We start from the raw sequence: 18,228 nt of genomic DNA on the forward strand, positions 1-18,228 counted from the left end.
GTATGTATGTAGCATGCATGTAGTATATATGTAGTATGTATGTAGCATATATGTAGTATGTATGTAGCATGTAGTATATATGTAGTATGCATGTTGCATGCATGTAGTATATATGTAGTATGTATGTTGCATGTAGTATATATGTAGTATGAATGTAGCATGTATGTAGTATGTAGTATGAATGTAGCATGTATGTAGTATGCATGTTGTATGTATGTAGCATGTAATTTTTTTTTTTTTTTTTACATTCAACACATTAGCCGGATGATGGGACTACTACTGTCCCATCATTGGCTAATGTGTCAATCACTGTCATGGTAGCAGGCATCGCCCGATGGGACTTGTAGTCCCATCGGACGATGCCTGCACAGACCCCCGAAGCCTGCACAGACCACCGGCAGGCCGGCACAGCCCCCCGGCAGGCCGGCACAGCGCACCGGAGCCTGCACAGACCACCGGCAGGCCGGCACAGCCCCCCGGCAGGCCGGCACAGCCCCCCGGCAGGCCGGCACAGACCACCAGAGCCTGCACAGACCCCCTGGCAGGCCGGCACAGCCCCCCGAAAGGCCCGTACAGACCCCAGAGAGGCTGTACAAGGCAAAAACATGGTTTTTCTTATTCCGATACCGGAAGTCCCATAGACTTGAATGGGACTTCCGGTATCGGAATCGGCGATACCGATACTTTTTTTTTAAGATCGGCCGATCCATTCCGATCCGATACTTTGAAGTATCGGACGGTATCGCTCAACTCTACTCACAATGAAAGAGGATGCATTGCAGGCGGAGCACGAGGACATGGAGCAAGGAACCATACAGGGTGATTACACACAGCCCAGCCTCATGTCATCCCAACGTGGATTGGTTGACAATGAGGAAGAGGAGGAGGAGGAAGAACAGGAGCTACTTTCATGCGCTATAGACGGTACTACAAGCACAACTGTCATACCGTCTGTTCAGCGTGGATGGCCTGAGGACAGGGAGGAAGAGGAGGAGGAGGAGCACACCTTGGTCAGTCGTCCTGTTGGTGAGGACACAGAAGGCTTGCCTGTTACCAGTCTGGTATGCATGGCAGACTTTATGTTGCATTGCCTTTCCCGTGACCCTCGTATTTTAAAAATATTGGGTAACAGTCGTTACTGGGTAGTGACACTTTTAGACCCACGCTACAAGGAGAGATTTCAATCTCTTGTTCCAGAGGCACACAGGTGTACTAAAATGGGGCAGTACCAGAGGGTCATTTTTGCATAATTATTAAAAAATTCCCCTCTCAAATCGCTGATGGCAGACATAACAGTTTGTTGGACAACCAAGGAGTACAGGTGAGAGAGACACAACTCTAATCCAGCAGAGGCAGGGGAACACTGGCAAAGTTCTGGGACAGTTGTGTCAGACCCTCCCATCGCCCTGGCCCTGAGGAGCGGGGTAATGTCACAAGGAATGGAATGTTTTCTAAGATGTTGAGGGAGTATCTTGCTGACCGTACCAACATCCTCCGTGATTCCTCTGTGCCTTTTAATTATTGGGTATCCAAGCTGGACACATGGCATGAACTGGCTCTCAACGCCTTGGAGGTCCTGGCCTGCCCTGCCGCTAGCGCGTTTTGTCAGAGCGGGTTTTTAGTGCCTCTGGTGGAATTATCACAGATGAGCGTATTCGCCTGTCAAAGGAAAATGCAGACAGGCTGACTCTTATAAAAATGAACAAGGGATGGATTGGGACAGACTTCTCAACACCACCAAATGATGACAGCGATACATAACTTTAACCTCCAATCTAGTGTCTTTTTGGGAGGTATGTTCCCATGCACCTCTTCATACCCACACATGGGTATACGCTTCCTGATTTTGGCTATTTGGTGTCCTCCTCCTCATTCTCCTCATCCCCACCATCCCCCACCACTCGAACACCAGGGTGAACGTACTCCGTCATGCTCCAGCCACTCTAGTTTTTGGCAAGGGTGTTATGATGCCCTTCACCAAATTTAAAAAAAAATATGTACCCTGCTAAGGGGAAATGTTTGTCAGCCCATACACTTAGTGTATGGGCAATACAAGTCTAGGAGACCTGCTCCTTTAAATTGAGCATATTTTTTAATTCCTCCACATCTCATCATCCACCGCCACTAGATCACCAGGGTTAACGTGTTCCGTGCTGCTTCAGCCAGTGTCAAATTCTTAACAAGGGTGGGTGGTTATGCTGGCCGTAAAATACTTGTTATGAAAAAGGTTGAGATGTACCTCACATGGGAAAATGTTTGCCAGCCCATACACTTAGTGTATGGGCATTACAAGTCTAGGAGATCCGCTCCTTTAAATTGGGCCTATTTTTTAATGAGGCCTTCCTCCACGTCTCATCATCCACCGCCACTAGATCACCAGGGTTAACGTGTTCCATGCTGCTACAGCCGGTGTCAAATTCTTAACAAGGGTGGGTGGTTATGTGTGATGAAATTACATCTCAATTGCATGGGGGATATATTTAGTTATCCCACCTCTGCCACAAATATGTCACGAACTTCAGGGATTTATGTATATCCCACTTTCCAGTTCTGGTTTAGGACTCACGACTCTCCGGCGCCCCCATCACCCTCAGGTCAGTCAGGGAACTGCACCTAGGATAAGTAGTCCCCAGATGGGCAGCCTGAATGTGTACTGGATATTAGGCATGCTGCAGCGAGGGAAATATAACTACTCCCAGCCAGCTGCAGCCAGGCAATACGCTTATAGAACCCATTTTGTCACTGCCAGCTTTGCCCAACAAGCCCCGGACACAGCACCGCCACCAGCTCCTATTACTATGATTAGTAACGGGTCAGGAGCCAACCCAATCAGTAGCGAATTTAGCCTCAGAGGACGTTAAGATACATTATAGAGCAAGGAGTTGTTTACTAAAGGTATAAAAGATATTGCAAAGGGAGACAATTTAAATATGTACAAACGATTACAAAATAACAGGGATTAAAGGAGGAAAAGCACTTACAATTGCTTAAGTCATTTCACAGCAGACCATGAGGTTGCGGGGGGGGGGGGGGTGATACATCAAAGTGCATCACAGAGCCTCTCTGCATCAGGTTTCCAGGGCAAAAGCTGCTGCAAACTGAGCTTACCCTATCTTATACCCCCTGGTCATGACATCACTGAGGAGGGTGGAGCTATAAAGCACTGCCCTTTTTACAAATGCCTAATAGCTCATAAGTATCATATTTCGGGGAGGGAGCCTCGTATAGCAACAAATAAAGTATCATCTTACTCAGCATGGCGTTGGCGTTCATTTAAGTTCAAGTACAGAGTACCTGTATGAACCGGTTAAGTAGGAATCCATTTATCGGATTCTCGGATTCTGCTGGAGCCAGAGCTTAGGCAAAAGCGCTGGAATGTAGTTTTAACATCGCAGGTCCTAAATATGTAATTTTTGTATCTATGTCACTGAATGGGACCGAGTTATTCCATCTTTAATAATAATTCCCACATATAACAAAGTAAGCACATGTTGGACACAATGAACTGGTTTCTGCTAATTAACACATTCCTGAGGAAGGGGTAGGAGGGGTTTAGTATTGCATGCAGGGAAGTGAAGGGGGCTAGGGAGAGAGAGCTCCCAGCCGTGATTGAGGGGGAGTCAAAAACCCACAGCGTGTGTCTGTACAGCTATGGAACTTTCTAGAAGGGTACTTTGATTGTGAGCATATTTGTAGTATCATTACATTATGCTGGGTATAAAATACTTGTTATGAAAAAGGTTGAGGTGTACCCCACAGGGGAAAATGTTTGCCAGCCTAAGTGTATGGGCATTACAAGTCTAGGAGACCCGCTCCTTTAAATTGGGCATATTTTTTAATGAGACCTTCCTCCACAACTCATCATCCACTGCCACTAGATCACCAGGGTTAACGTGTTCCGTGCTGCTACAGCCAGTGTCGAATTCTTAACAAGGGTGGGTGGTTATGCTGGGCGTAAAATAATTGTTATGAAAAAGGTTGAGGCGTTCCCCACAGGGGAAAATGTTTGCCAGCCCATACACCTAGTGTATGGGCATTACAAGTCTAGGAGACCTGCTCCTTTGTAATGGGACTTTTTTTTATGAGGCCCTCCTCCATGTTTCTTCCAAGGGGGATTGGGGTGCATGCAAATTTGGGTCAAGGCAGCCCTTGCATTCAATGCATAAGGAAACAATATGGCAGGACTAACTGAAGAATGTGATGTGGGTATTCCTGTGCCCTTCCAGTACCTGTGTTCAAAGGCTTATTGGGGTGCATATGACTTGGTAGCAGGGCAGGCCTTGCAGTCAATGCATAAGAAAACAGTATGGGAGTACAAAATGAATAATGAGAAGTGGATAGTCCTGAGGCCATCCAGTACGTGGTTTGAAAAGCTTATTGGGGTGCATGCAACTTTGGGCCGGCCAGGCCTTGTATTCAATGCAACATTTTGTCAGGAAGCCCTCCTGTACCTCTCGTGAAAAGGGTATTGGGGTGAGTCATAATTCTTGGCAGCCCATCCACTCACTGCATAGGCAATAACAGTATAGGAGAATCACTGTTTAATAATGGCCCTTTAAGAATATTAATGCCGCCTGATGGCCCTCTAAAAATAGGCTCTGTGACTTTAAGAGTCCCTCCTTCATAAATGAAACAAGATGTGTCTGCTTATGTGTCACACACCACATGCCCAGCTAGGGTTGCTAAATGTTACAATGACATTTCCCAGTGAATGCATTTGTATTGGTTGAAACTTGAAAGCCATGCTAAAGTTGAAAAACGCTTCAAAAACACTGTATGTGAACATAGCCCAAGTGGTGGAGGAACATTTTTGTTTTGAGTTAATTAATTTGCCATATATATACAAGTTACTAACCAGGAAAGGATATTCCTTAACATATTTCCCAGCAAAATCCATTTTGCTTTCGTTTTTGTATGTTTTTTGGTGCGCCTGTTAAAATGGCATGAAACTCTGACAACATTGTTTACAGCTGTGACCCTAGGAGTCAGAAATGCATCCAGGGGCATTTGCCATGATGTTCAAATGTGTCATTTGAGCAGTGTTTCCATCATTTTCAGATGTTTTTAGACCTTAAAAGGACCCCCGGGGGGAATCGCGGAAAAAATGCTCTGGTCTCCCATAGACTTACATTGGGCTCGTTGTTCTGTCCGAGTACCCGAGTATTCCAATTTGCTCAACCCGAGTAACGAGCATTTTAGTGCTCGCTCATCACTAGTAGCAACCTGATGTCACATGAATTGTACCACAGTATGACTGGTAGTGATGTGGTAGCTAACAAGAGTGGAGCTGACACAAAGTTAGAGAATGACTTAGGGGTTCACCATACTGTGGGGTGTGACACAGACTCCGGGGGTAACTGTTACTCTGAGAAAGAAAAGGAGTCCAGTAAGGAAGGGCCTAACAAGGACAGCAAATCCTCCCATTGCCGAAGGATCAAGGGCCACAAAGAAGTGTCCCAAGTGACCATTGCTGATAGTAGAATGTTGTGTGCTTCTATTCCATGTGTGAGTTTTCTTCCAGACACTGAGGCGGGTAGGAAGGAAGGTGAAATGTCATTGCCAGTACCAGCAGCTGAGGCTGGAAACAAAAACAGCGCCATGGGTGAAGAAGTGGAGAAGGTTGAAGACTCCAAAGACATTGAGGGTGAAGAGTTGGAGGCAGTGAACACCTTTGAAGGTGACACTGCTGAGACCCATGAGAAGGCTAAAGCTGTTATTGTTATCCCAGGTGAAGACCAAGGGTGCAGAAGTGGAAGAAGCCACAGAAGAAGTAAGACCTGAAGCTGATACCTGATGGAAGCTCAAACAATCCAGAGGATAGAAGAAGCGAGCTAAGGAGGATAAAGGAGCAATTGGAGCAAGAAGAACTTCAGAGACAGGCTGCCGAGTGCCGAATAAGTACGCTGGAGAGAGAGATGTCCAAGTTGAAAAGTCGCCTGACAGAAAACCAGTTGATGAATGAGGCAGCCTTGGAGAAGATGGAGCGGCATGTGTCTGCTATGATAAACCGTCTTGAAGAAGTGGAAGTCTGGAGAGAGCTGATTTCAGAAACTGAGCAAGGCGATCATCTCTTGGCAGTAGAGACGGGTGAGACTCCCTTATTCAAGTTCCTTGTAGAGGTTCCAGAAGACTTGAGAGAAAAGTGTGCCAGAGAGTCTGTGCATGATGACTTTAAAGGGAATCTGTCACCTATTTTTTCGACTATCAGCTGCCGACACCGCCATCAGGGGCTTATTTACAGCATTCTGGCTTGACTGTAGATACAGAGGGAAATGAATCACATTGCTGTATTGACCGCCGGGGGAGAGGAAGGTCTAACCAACTCGTGACTCGGGATTGTGAAATGACAAAGTGTGATGACAGATATATCACAAAAAGGAAGTTGGTGACAGTGACGAACGGTAGCTATCTAAGGAATCAGGTGACAATGAGGGATCATGTTCCAGGAGCCAACGCTCATAGTAGAAGAGGGTCCCCTCAACTGGTAGCTCAAGATGACAGAGACATCCTTTCTTGGGGCCCTGGATTGTGGTCATGAGTTCATCTCCACCTGTTTGAACCGAGGGGTGGTTGGCTGGGTCTTGTTGTCCCACAAACCTGTGCATTGTATTAGGGCTGGATTTAAGGGTACACCAGAAAATGATGGATGGGTCTGGTTAAGCACATACCTCCCAGGGAGTGTGTTGTTGTGACATCAGAAAGATCCTATATACTCCCTAGTTACACCACATGGGGGGAAGATGGCCATGTGTGAGACTGGAGCTAGCTGGGGCTCTTGAAAGTCCAGGAAGCCACTAAGGGTCTAGACTACTGACAGGACCAATATGAAGCCAGTCTGGGAAACCTGAGAATCTGTTATGCAGGTAAACCAGAGCTTGGGGAATTATGAACTGACGGGTTTCAGGTATTGAACTGTGCGGACATAACCGCTAATGAAATGGACTGTTTGTTGCTTCCGTGTTGCTTACATGGCCTACCGTGGTTTATGGTGGTGTAATAAACCAGGAATGGACTTATGCAAATGAAGAAACAGTTGCTGTTTGTTTAAATATTGCTGCCAAGTGGGTGTACCTCAACCTGCTTAGTGATGATCAGCACGTCACAACATGCATACATATATCTTTCTTTGGCTAATCACTATACCAACCTGCACAACAAAAGTCATAAATTATATTGAAACATAATCCGATCGTTACTACAAGACTCAATACAAGGCCAATCCAATTAACCTTTAGAAAATCAATACTCATTAGGTATACTTATGTATGAGATTTGACAAAAGTATCTACCATAGTAATAATTAATGTTCTTAAATCACAAATGAATTTATCATATCTACTGTTTTGTAATCTAAAAGCAATTACAAAAATATATATTTCCAATACTGAAAACAACATTTTTTTATTTTATTAGTGGCCAAGTGGAGTCACCACAGGTGGATACGTCAAGTAACAGTTAATGAAAGAAATGCCCAAGAATCTGATCCAAACCTTAAAAAGAAAAACATAATTGCAAGAAAATATATAAATACAGAAGAAACAAACAGCCAATCACAATATGTAGAAAATTATACTATTACAATATTAGGCAAAAATAAAACATTGTTCAAGGCAGAAAAAAAACCAAGGACATAACAATATAAATTCAAACAAAAATAAACTCTCTGATTTTTTATCTGTATTTGGAGATAAGGTGTCTGGAGATGAAAAATTATCATTCACACCAGACGGATCTGGAGACACTAAAACAACTACAATAAATTTGCCAGAACAATCACCAAAACTTGACAGATCTGGAGACATAGAAAAATCAACCACACTCGATGGATCTGGAGACACTGAAACAACTCCAACTAATGTGCTTGAAATGTCAACGACATTCGAAGCGTTTGGAGACATAGAAACACCAACCACACCCGAAGGATCTGGAGACACAGAAACAAATCCAACTGATTTGCCTGAAGTATCCACATCACTTGATGGGTCTGGAGACATAGAAACACCAATCACACCCGAAGGATCTGGAGACACTGGAATAACTCCAACTGATGTACCTGAAATGTCCACAACACTGGAAGTATCTGGAGACATACAAAAATCAACCACACCCGAAGAATCTGGAGACACTGAAAGAACTCTAACAGATGTGCCTGAAATGTCTACAACACTTGAATGGTCAGAAGACATAGAAACATCAACCACACCTGAAGGATCTGGCGATACTGAAACAACTCCAACTGATGTGCCTGAAATATCCACAACAGTTGAAGGGTCTGGAGACAAAGAAACAACAAACACTTCCAAAGGATCTGGAGACACTGAAACAATTTCAACTGATGTGCCTGAAATATCCACAATACGTGAAGGGTCTGGAGACATAGAAATACCAACAACACCTGAGGGATCTGGAGACATGGAAACAACTCCAAGTGATATGCCTGAAATATTCACCACACTCGAAGATTCTGGAGACATAGAAACACTCACCACACCAGAAGGATCTGAAGACTCAGAAACAACTCCAACTAATGTGCCTGAAATATCCACAACACTCGAGGAGTCTAGCGAAATAGAAAGAACTACTTCACTCAAAGGATCTGGAGACACTGAAACAATTCCAACTGATGTGCCTCAAATGTCCACATCACTGGAAGGGTCTGGAGATATAGAAACACCAGCCACACCAGAAGGATCTGGAGACACTGAAACAACTTCAACTGATTTTCCTGAAATATCCACCACACTTGAGGGGTCTGGCGAAACGAAAGCAACTACTTCAGTTGAAGGATCTGGAGACACTGAAACAACTCCAACTCATGTGCCTGAAATATCCACAACATTTGAAGGCTCTGGAGACATAGAAACACCACCCACACCAGAAGGATCTGGAGACACTGAAACAACTTCAGCTGATGTGCCTGAAATGTCGACAACACTGGAAGGGTGTGGAGAAATAGAAACATCAACCACACCTGATGGATCTGGAGACACAGAAACAACTCCAACTAATTTGCCTGAAATATCCACCACACTTGAGGGGTCTGGCAACATAGAAACAACTACTTCAGTCGAAGGATCTGGAGACACTGAAACAACTGCAACTGATGTGCCTGAAATATCCACAACATTTGAAGGCTCTGGAGACATAGAAACACCACCCACGCCAGAAGGATCTGGAGACACTGAAACAACTTCAACTGATGTGCCTGAAAGGTTGACAACACTGGAAGGGTCTGGTGACATAGAAACATCAACCACACCAGAAGGATCTGGAGACACAAGAACAAATCCAACTGATGTGCCTGAAATATCCACAACATTTGAAGGCTCTGGAGACATAGAAATATCAACAACAGCTGAGGAATCTGGAGACACTGAAACAACCCCAAAAGATTTGCCTGAAATATCCACCACACTCGAAGGTTCTGGAGACATAGAAACACTCACCGCAGCAGAAGGATCTGGAGACTCTGAAACAACTCCAACTAAAGTGCCTGAAATATCCACAACAATTGAAGGGTCTGGAGACATAGAAATACCAACAACACCTGAGGGATCTGGAGACATTGAAACAACTCCAACTGATTTGCCTGTAGTATCAACCACACTCGAGTGGTCTGGCGAGACAGAAACAACTACTTCAGTCGAAGGATCTGGAGACACTGAAGCAACTGCAACTGATGTGCCTGAAATATCCACAACATTTGAAGGCTCTGGAGACATAGAATCCACGACCACAACTGAAGGATCTGGAGACACTGAAACAACTCCAACTGATGTGCCTGAAATGTCCACAACACTGGAAGGGTCTGGTGACATAGAAACATCAACCACACCAGAAGGATCTGGAGACACAAGAACAAATCCAACTGTTGTGCCTGAAATATCCACAACATTTGAAGGCTCTGGAGACATAGAAATATCAACAACAGCTGAGGAATCTGGAGACACTGAAACAACTCCAACTGATTTGCCTGAAATATCCACCACACTCGAAGGTTCTGGAGACATAGAAACACTCACCGCAGCAGAAGGATCTGGAGACTCTGAAATAACTCCAACTAAAGTGCCTGAAATATCCACAACAATTGAAGGGTCTGGAGACATAAAAACTCTCACCACAGCAGAAACATCTGGAGACACTGAAACAACTTCAACCGATGTGTCTGAAATTTCCACAACATTTGAAGGCTCTGGAGATATAGAAACCACTACTACAACTGAAGGATCTGGAGACACTGAAAGAACTCCAACTGATGTGCCTGAAATGTCCACAACACTGGAAGGGTCTGGTGGCATAGAAGCACCAACCACACCAGAAGGATCTGGAGACACAGAAACAAATCCAACTGATGTGCCTGAAATATCCACAACACTTGAAGGTTCTGGAGACATAGAAATGTCAACAACACCTGAGGGATCAGGAGACATTGAAACAACTCCAACTGATTTGACTGAAATATCCTCCACACTCGAGGGGTCTGGTGAAATAGAAACAACTACTTCACTCGAAGGATCTGGAGACACTGAAACAACTCCAACTGTTGTGCCTGAAATATCCACAGCATTTGAAGGCTCTGGAGACATAGAAATGTCAACAACACCTGAGGGATCAGGAGACATTGAAACAACTCCAACTGATTTGCCTGAAATATCCACCACACTCGAGGGGTCTGGTGAAATAGAAACAACTACTTCACTCGAAGGATCTGGAGACACTGAAACAACTCCAACTGATGTGCTTGAAATATCCACCACACTTGAAGGGTCTGGAGAAACAGAAACAACTACTTCCAAACGATCTGAAGACTTTGAAACAACTCCAAGTGATTTGCCTGAAATATCAACAACACTGGAAGGGTCTGGAGAAACCATAACAACAACCACTTCCGAAGGATCTGGAGATGCTGAAACAATTCCAACTCATGTGCCTGAAATATCCACAACATTTGAAGGGTCTGGAGACATAGAAATACCAACAACACCTGAGGGATCTGGAGACATTGAAACAACTCCAACTGATTTGCCTGTAGTATCAACCACACTCGAGTGGTCTGGCGAGAGAGAAACAACTACTTCAGTCGAAGGATCTGGAGACACTGAAGCAACTGCAACTAATGTGCCTGAAATATCCACAACATTTGAAGGCTCTGGAGACATAGAATCCACTATCACAACTGAAGGATCTGGAGACACTGAAACAACTCCAACTGATGTGCCTGAAATGTCCACAACACTGGAAGGGTCTGGTGACATAGAAACACCAACCATACCCAAAGGATCTGGAGACACAGAAACAACTTCAACTGATGTGCCTGAAATATCCACAACACTTGAAGGGTCTGGAAACACAGAAATGCCAACAGCACCTGAGGGATCTGGAAACATTGAAACATCAACAACTGATTTGCCTGAAAAATCCACCACACTCGAGGGGTCTGGCGAAATAGAAACAACTACTTCATTCAAAGGATTTGGAGATACTGAAACAACTCCAACTGATGTGCCTGAAATGTCCACAACACCCGAAGGGTCTGGTGATACAGAAACAACTACTTCACTCGAAGGATCTGGAGACACTGAAACAACTCCAACTTATTTGCCTGACATATCCACCACACTCGAAGGTTCTGGAGACATAGAAACACTCACCACACCAGAAGGATCTGGAGACTCTGAAACAACTCCAACTAAAGTGCCTGAAATATCCACAACATTTGAAGGCTCTGGAGACATAGAAACACCAACCACACCAGAAGGATCTGGAGACACTGAAACAACTTCAACTGATGTGCCTGAAATGTCGACAACACTGGAAGGGTCTGGAGAAATAGAAACATCAACCACACCTGATGGATCTGGAGACACTGAAACAACTCCAACTAATTTGCCTGAAATATCCACCACACTTGAGGGGTCTGGCGACATAGAAACAACTACTTCAGTCAAAGGATCTGGAGACACTGAAACAACTGCAACTGATGTGCCTGAAATATACACAACATTTGAAGGCTCTGGAGACATAGAAACACCACCCACACCAGAGGGATCTGGAGACACTGAAACAACTTCAACTGATGTGCCTGAAATGTCGACAACACTGGAAGGGTCTGGAGAAATAGAAACATCAACCACACCTGATGGATTTGGAGACACAGAAACAACTCCAACTAATGTGCCTGAAATGTCCACAACACTGGAAGGGTCTGGTGACATAGAAACATCAACCACACCAGAAGGATCTGGAGACACAGCAACAAATCCAACTGATGTGCCTGAAATATCCACAACATTTGAAGGCTCTGGAGACATAGAAATATCAACAACACCTGAGGAATCTGGAGACACTGAAACAACTCCAACTGATTTGCCTGAAATATCCACCACACTCGAAGGTTCTGGAGACATAGAAACACTCACCACACCAGAAGGATCTGGAGACTCTGAAACAACTCCAACTAAAGTGCCTGAAATATCCACAACATTTGAAGGCTCTGGAGACATAGAAACACCACCCACACCAGAGGGATCTGGAGACACTGAAACAACTTCAACTGATGTGCCTGAAATGTCGACAACACTGGAAGGGTCTGGAGAAATAGAAACATCAACCACACCTGATGGATCTGGAGACACTGAAAAAACTCCAACTGATTTGCCTGAAATATCCACCATACTTGAGGGGTCTGGCGAAATAGAAACAACTTCTTCAGTCGAAGGATCTGGAGACACTGAAACAACTCCAACTGATGTGCCTGAAATATCCACAATATTTGAAGGCTCTGGAGACATAAAAACATCAACCACACCAGAAGGATCTGGAGACACTGAAACAACTCCAACTGATGTACCTGAAACGTCAATTACACTGGAAGGGTCTGGAGACATAGAAACATCAACCACACCTGAAGGATCTGGAGACACAACAACAACTCCAACTGATGTGCCTGAAATATCCACAACATTTGAAGGCTCTGGAGATATAGAAACCACTACCACAACCGAAGGATCTGGAGACACTGAAACAACTATAACTGATATGCCAGAAATATCCACAACATTTGAAGGCTCTGGAGACATAGAAACCACTAGCACAACCGAAGGATCTGGAGATACTGAAACAACTCCAACTGATGTGCCTGAATTGTCCACAACACTGGAAGAGTCTGGTGATACAGAAACAACTACTTCACTCGAAGGATCTGGAGACACTGAAACAACTCCAACTGATTTGCCTGAAATATCCACCACACTCGAAGGTTCTGGAGACATAGAAACACTCACCACACCAGAAGGATCTGGAGACTCTGAAACAACTCCAACTAAAGTGCCTGAAATATCCACAACATTTGAAGGCTCTGGAGACATAGAAACACCAACCACATCAGAAGGATCTGGAGACACTGAAACAACTTCAACTGATGTGCCTGAAATGTTGACAACACTGGAAGGGTCTGGAGAAATAGAAACATCAACCACACGTGATGGATCTGGAGACACTGAAAAAACGCCAACTGATTTGCCTGAAATATCCACTACACTTGATGGGTCTGGCGAAATAGAAACAACTTCTTCAGTCGAAGGATCTGGAGACACTGAAACAACTCCAACTGATGTGCCTGAAATAGAAACAACATTTGAAGACTCTGGAGACATAAAAACATCACCCACACCAGAAGGATCTGGAGACACTGAAACAACTTCAACTGATGTGCCTGAAATGTCGACAACACTGGAAGGGTCTGGAGAAATGGAAACATCAACCACACCTGATGGATCTGGAGACACTGAAACAACTCCAACTGATTTGCCTGAAATATCCACCACACTTGAGGGGTCAGGCGAAATAGAAACAACTTCTTCAGTCGAAGGATCTGGAGACACTGAAACAACTCCAACTGATGTGCCTGAAATAGAAACAACATTTGAAGGCTCTGGAGACATAAAAACATCACCCACACCAGAAGGATCTGGAGACACTGAAACAACTTCAACTGATGTGCCTGAAATGTTGACAACACTGGAAGGGTCTGGAGAAATAGAAACATCAACCACACCTGATGGATCTGGAGACACTGAAACAACTCCAACTGATTTGCCTGAAATATCCACCACACTTGAGGGGTCTGGCGAAATAGAAACAACTTCTTCAGTCGAAGGATCTGGAGACACTGAAACAACTCCAACTGATTTGCCTGAAATATCCACCACACTCGAAGGTTCTGGAGACATAGAAACACTCACCGCAGCAGAAGGATCTGGAGACTCTGAAACAATTCCAACTAAAGTGCCTGAAATATCCACAACAATTGAAGGGTCTGGAGACATAGAAACTCTTACCACAGCAGAAACATCTGGAGACACTGAAACAACTTCAACCGATGTGCCTGAAATATCCACAACATTTGAAGGCTCTGGAGAAATAGAAACCACTTCCACAACTGAAGGATCTGGAGACACTGAAAGAACTCCAACTGATGTGCCTGAAATGTCCACTACACTGGAAGCGTCTGGTGACATAGAATCACCAACCACACCAGAAGGATCTGGAGACACAGAAACAAATCCAACTGATGTGCCTGAAATATCCACAACACTTGAAGGTTCTGGAGACATAGAAATGTCAACAACACCTGAGGGATCAGGAGACATTGAAACAACTCCAACTGATTTGCCTGAAATATCCACCACACTCGAGGGGTCTGGTGAAATAGAGACAACTACTTCACTCGAAAGATCTGGAGACACTGAAACAACTCCAACTGATGTGCCTGAAATATCCACAACATTTGAAGGCTCTGGAGACATAGAAACACCAACCACATCAGAAGGATCTGGAGACACTGAAACAACTTCAACTGATGTGCCTGAAATGTTGACAACACTGGAAGGGTCTGGAGAAATAGAAACATCAACCACACCTGATGGATCTGGAGACACTGAAAAAACTCCAACTGATTTGCCTGAAATATCCACCACACTTGAGGGGTCAGGCGAAATAGAAACAACTTCTTCAGTCGAAGGATCTGGAGACACTGAAACAACTCCAACTGATGTGCCTGAAATAGAAACAACATTTGAAGGCTCTGGAGACATAAAAACATCACCCACACCAGAAGGATCTGGAGACACTGAAACAACTTCAACTGATGTGCCTGAAATGTTGTCAACACTGGAAGGGTCTGGAGAAATAGAAACATCAACCACACCTGATGGATCTGGAGACACTGAAACAACTCCAACTGATTTGCCTGAAATATCCACCACACTTGAGGGGTCTGGCGAAATAGAAACAACTTCTTCAGTCGAAGGATCTGGAGACACTGAAACAACTCCAACTGATTTGCCTGAAATATCCACCACACTCGAAGGTTCTGGAGACATAGAAACACCGCAGCAGAAGGATCTGGAGACTCTGAAACAATTCCAACTAAAGTGCCTGAAATATCCACAACAATTGAAGGGTCTGGAGACATAGAAACTCTCACCACAGCAGAAACATCTGGAGACACTGAAACAACTTCAACCGATGTGCCTGAAATATCCACAACATTTGAAGGCTCTGGAGATATAGAAACCACTTCCACAACTGAAGGATCTGGAGACACTGAAAGAACTCCAACTGATGTGCCTGAAATGTCCACTACACTGGAAGCGTCTGGTGACATAGAATCACCAACCACACCAGAAGGATCTGGAGACACAGAAACAAATCCAACTGATGTGCCTGAAATATCCACAACACTTGAAGGTTCTGGAGACATAGAAATGTCAACAACACCTGAGGGATCAGGAGACATTGAAACAACTCCAACTGATTTGCCTGAAATATCCACCACACTCGAGGGGTCTGGTGAAATAGAGACAACTACTTCACTCGAAGGATCTGGAGACACTGAAACAACTCCAACTGATGTGCCTGAAATATCCACAACATTTGAAGGCTCTGGAGACATAGAAACCACTACCACAACCGAAGGATCTGGAGATACTGAAACAACTTCAACTGATGTGCCTGAAATGTCCACAACACTGGAAGGGCCTGGTGATATAGAAACACCAACCTCACCAGAAGGGTCTGGAGAAACAGAAACAACTACTTCCAAAGGATCTGAAGACTTTGAAACAACTCCAAGTGATGTGCCTGAAATATCAACAACACTGGAAGGGTCTGGAGAAACCATAACAACAACCACTTCCGAAGGACCTGGAGATGCTGAAACAATTCCAACTCATGTGCCTGAAATATCCACAACATTTGAAGGGTCTGGAGACATAGAAATACCAACAACACCTGATGGATCTGGAGACATTGAAACAACTCCAACTGATTTGCCTGTAGTATCAACCACACTCGAGTGGTCTGGCGAGACAGAAACAACTACTTCAGTCGAAGGATCTGGAGACACTGAAGCAACTCCAACTGATGTGCCTGAAATATCCACAACATTTGAAGACTCTGGAGACATAGAATCCACTACCACAACTGAAGGATCTGGAGACACTGAAACAACTCCAACTGATGTGCCTGAAATGTCCACAACACTGGAAGGGTCTGGTGACATAGAAACACCAACCATACCCGAAGGATCTGGAGACACAGAAACAACTTCAACTGATGTGCCTGAAATATCCACAACACTTGAAGGGTCTGGAGACACAGAAATGCCAACAGGACCTGAGGGATCTGGAGACATTGAAACAACAACAACAACTGATTTGCCTGAAATATCCACCACACTCGAGGGGTCTGGCGAAATAGAAGCAACTACTTCATTCAAAGGATTTGGAGATACTGAAACAACTCCAACTGATGTGCCTGAAATATCCACAATATTTGAAGGCTCTGAAGACATAGAAACAACAACCACACCTGAAGGATCTGGAGACACAAAAACAACTCCACCTGATGTGCCTGAAATATCCACAACATTTGAAGGCTCTGGAGACATAGAAACCACTACCCCAATCGAAGCATCTGGAGACACTGAAATAATTCCAACTGATGAGCCTGAAATATCAACAACACTGGTAGGGTCTGGAGAAACAGAAACAATGACTTCCGAAGGATTTGAAGACTTTGAAACAACTCCAAGTGATGTGCCTGAAATATCAACAACACTGGAAGGGTCTGGAGAAACCATAACGACAACCACTTCCGAAGAATTTGGAGATGCTGAAACAATTCCAACTCATGTGCCTGAAATATCCACAACATTTGAAGGGTCTGGAGACATAGAAATACCAACAACACCTGAGGGATCTGGAGACATTGAAACAACTCCAGCTGATTTCCCTGTAGTATCCACCACACTCGAGGGGTCTGGCGAAATAGATACAACTACTTCAGTGGAAGGATCTGGAGACACAGAAACAACTCCAACTGATATGCCTGAAATATCCACAACATTTGAAGTCTCTGGAGACATAGAAATATCAACAACACCTGAGGAATCTGGAGACACTGAAACAACTCCAACTGATTTGCCTGAAATATCCACCACACTCGAAGGTTCTGGAGACATAGAAACACTCACCGCAGCAGAAGGATCTGGAGACTCTGAAACAACTCCAACTAAAGTGCCTGAAATATCCACAACATTTGAAGGCTCTGGAGACATAGAAACACCAACCACATCAGAAGGATCTGGAGACACTGAAACAACTTCAACTGATGTGCCTGAAATGTCGACAACACTGGATGGGTCTGGAGAAATAGAAACATCAACCACACCTGATGGATCTGGAGACACTGAAAAAACTCCAACTGATTTGCCTGAAATATCCACCACACTTGAGGGGTCTGGCGAAATAGAAACAACTTCTTCAGTCGAAGGATCTGGAGACACTGAAACAACTCCAACTGATGTGCCTGAAATATCCACAACATTTGAAGGCTCTGGAGACATAAAAACATCAACCACACCAGAAGGATCTGGAGACACTGAAACAACTCCAACTGATGTACCTGAAACGTCAACTACACTGGAAGGGTCTGGAGACAAAGAAACATCAACCACACCTGAAGGATCTGGAGACACAACAACAACTCCAACTGATGTGCCTGAAATATCCACAACATTTGAAGGCTCTGGAGATATAGAAACCACTACCACAACCGAAGGATCTGCAGACACTGAAACAACTATAACTGATATGCCTGAAATATCCACAACATTTGAAGGCTCTGGAGACATAGAAACCACTAGCACAACCGAAGGATTTGGAG

This window comes from Dendrobates tinctorius, unplaced genomic scaffold (genome assembly GCF_039654945.1).
Source record: "Dendrobates tinctorius isolate UK_male_01 unplaced genomic scaffold, ASM3965494v1 ptg000324l, whole genome shotgun sequence".
Lineage (NCBI taxonomy): Eukaryota > Metazoa > Chordata > Amphibia > Anura > Dendrobatidae > Dendrobates > Dendrobates tinctorius.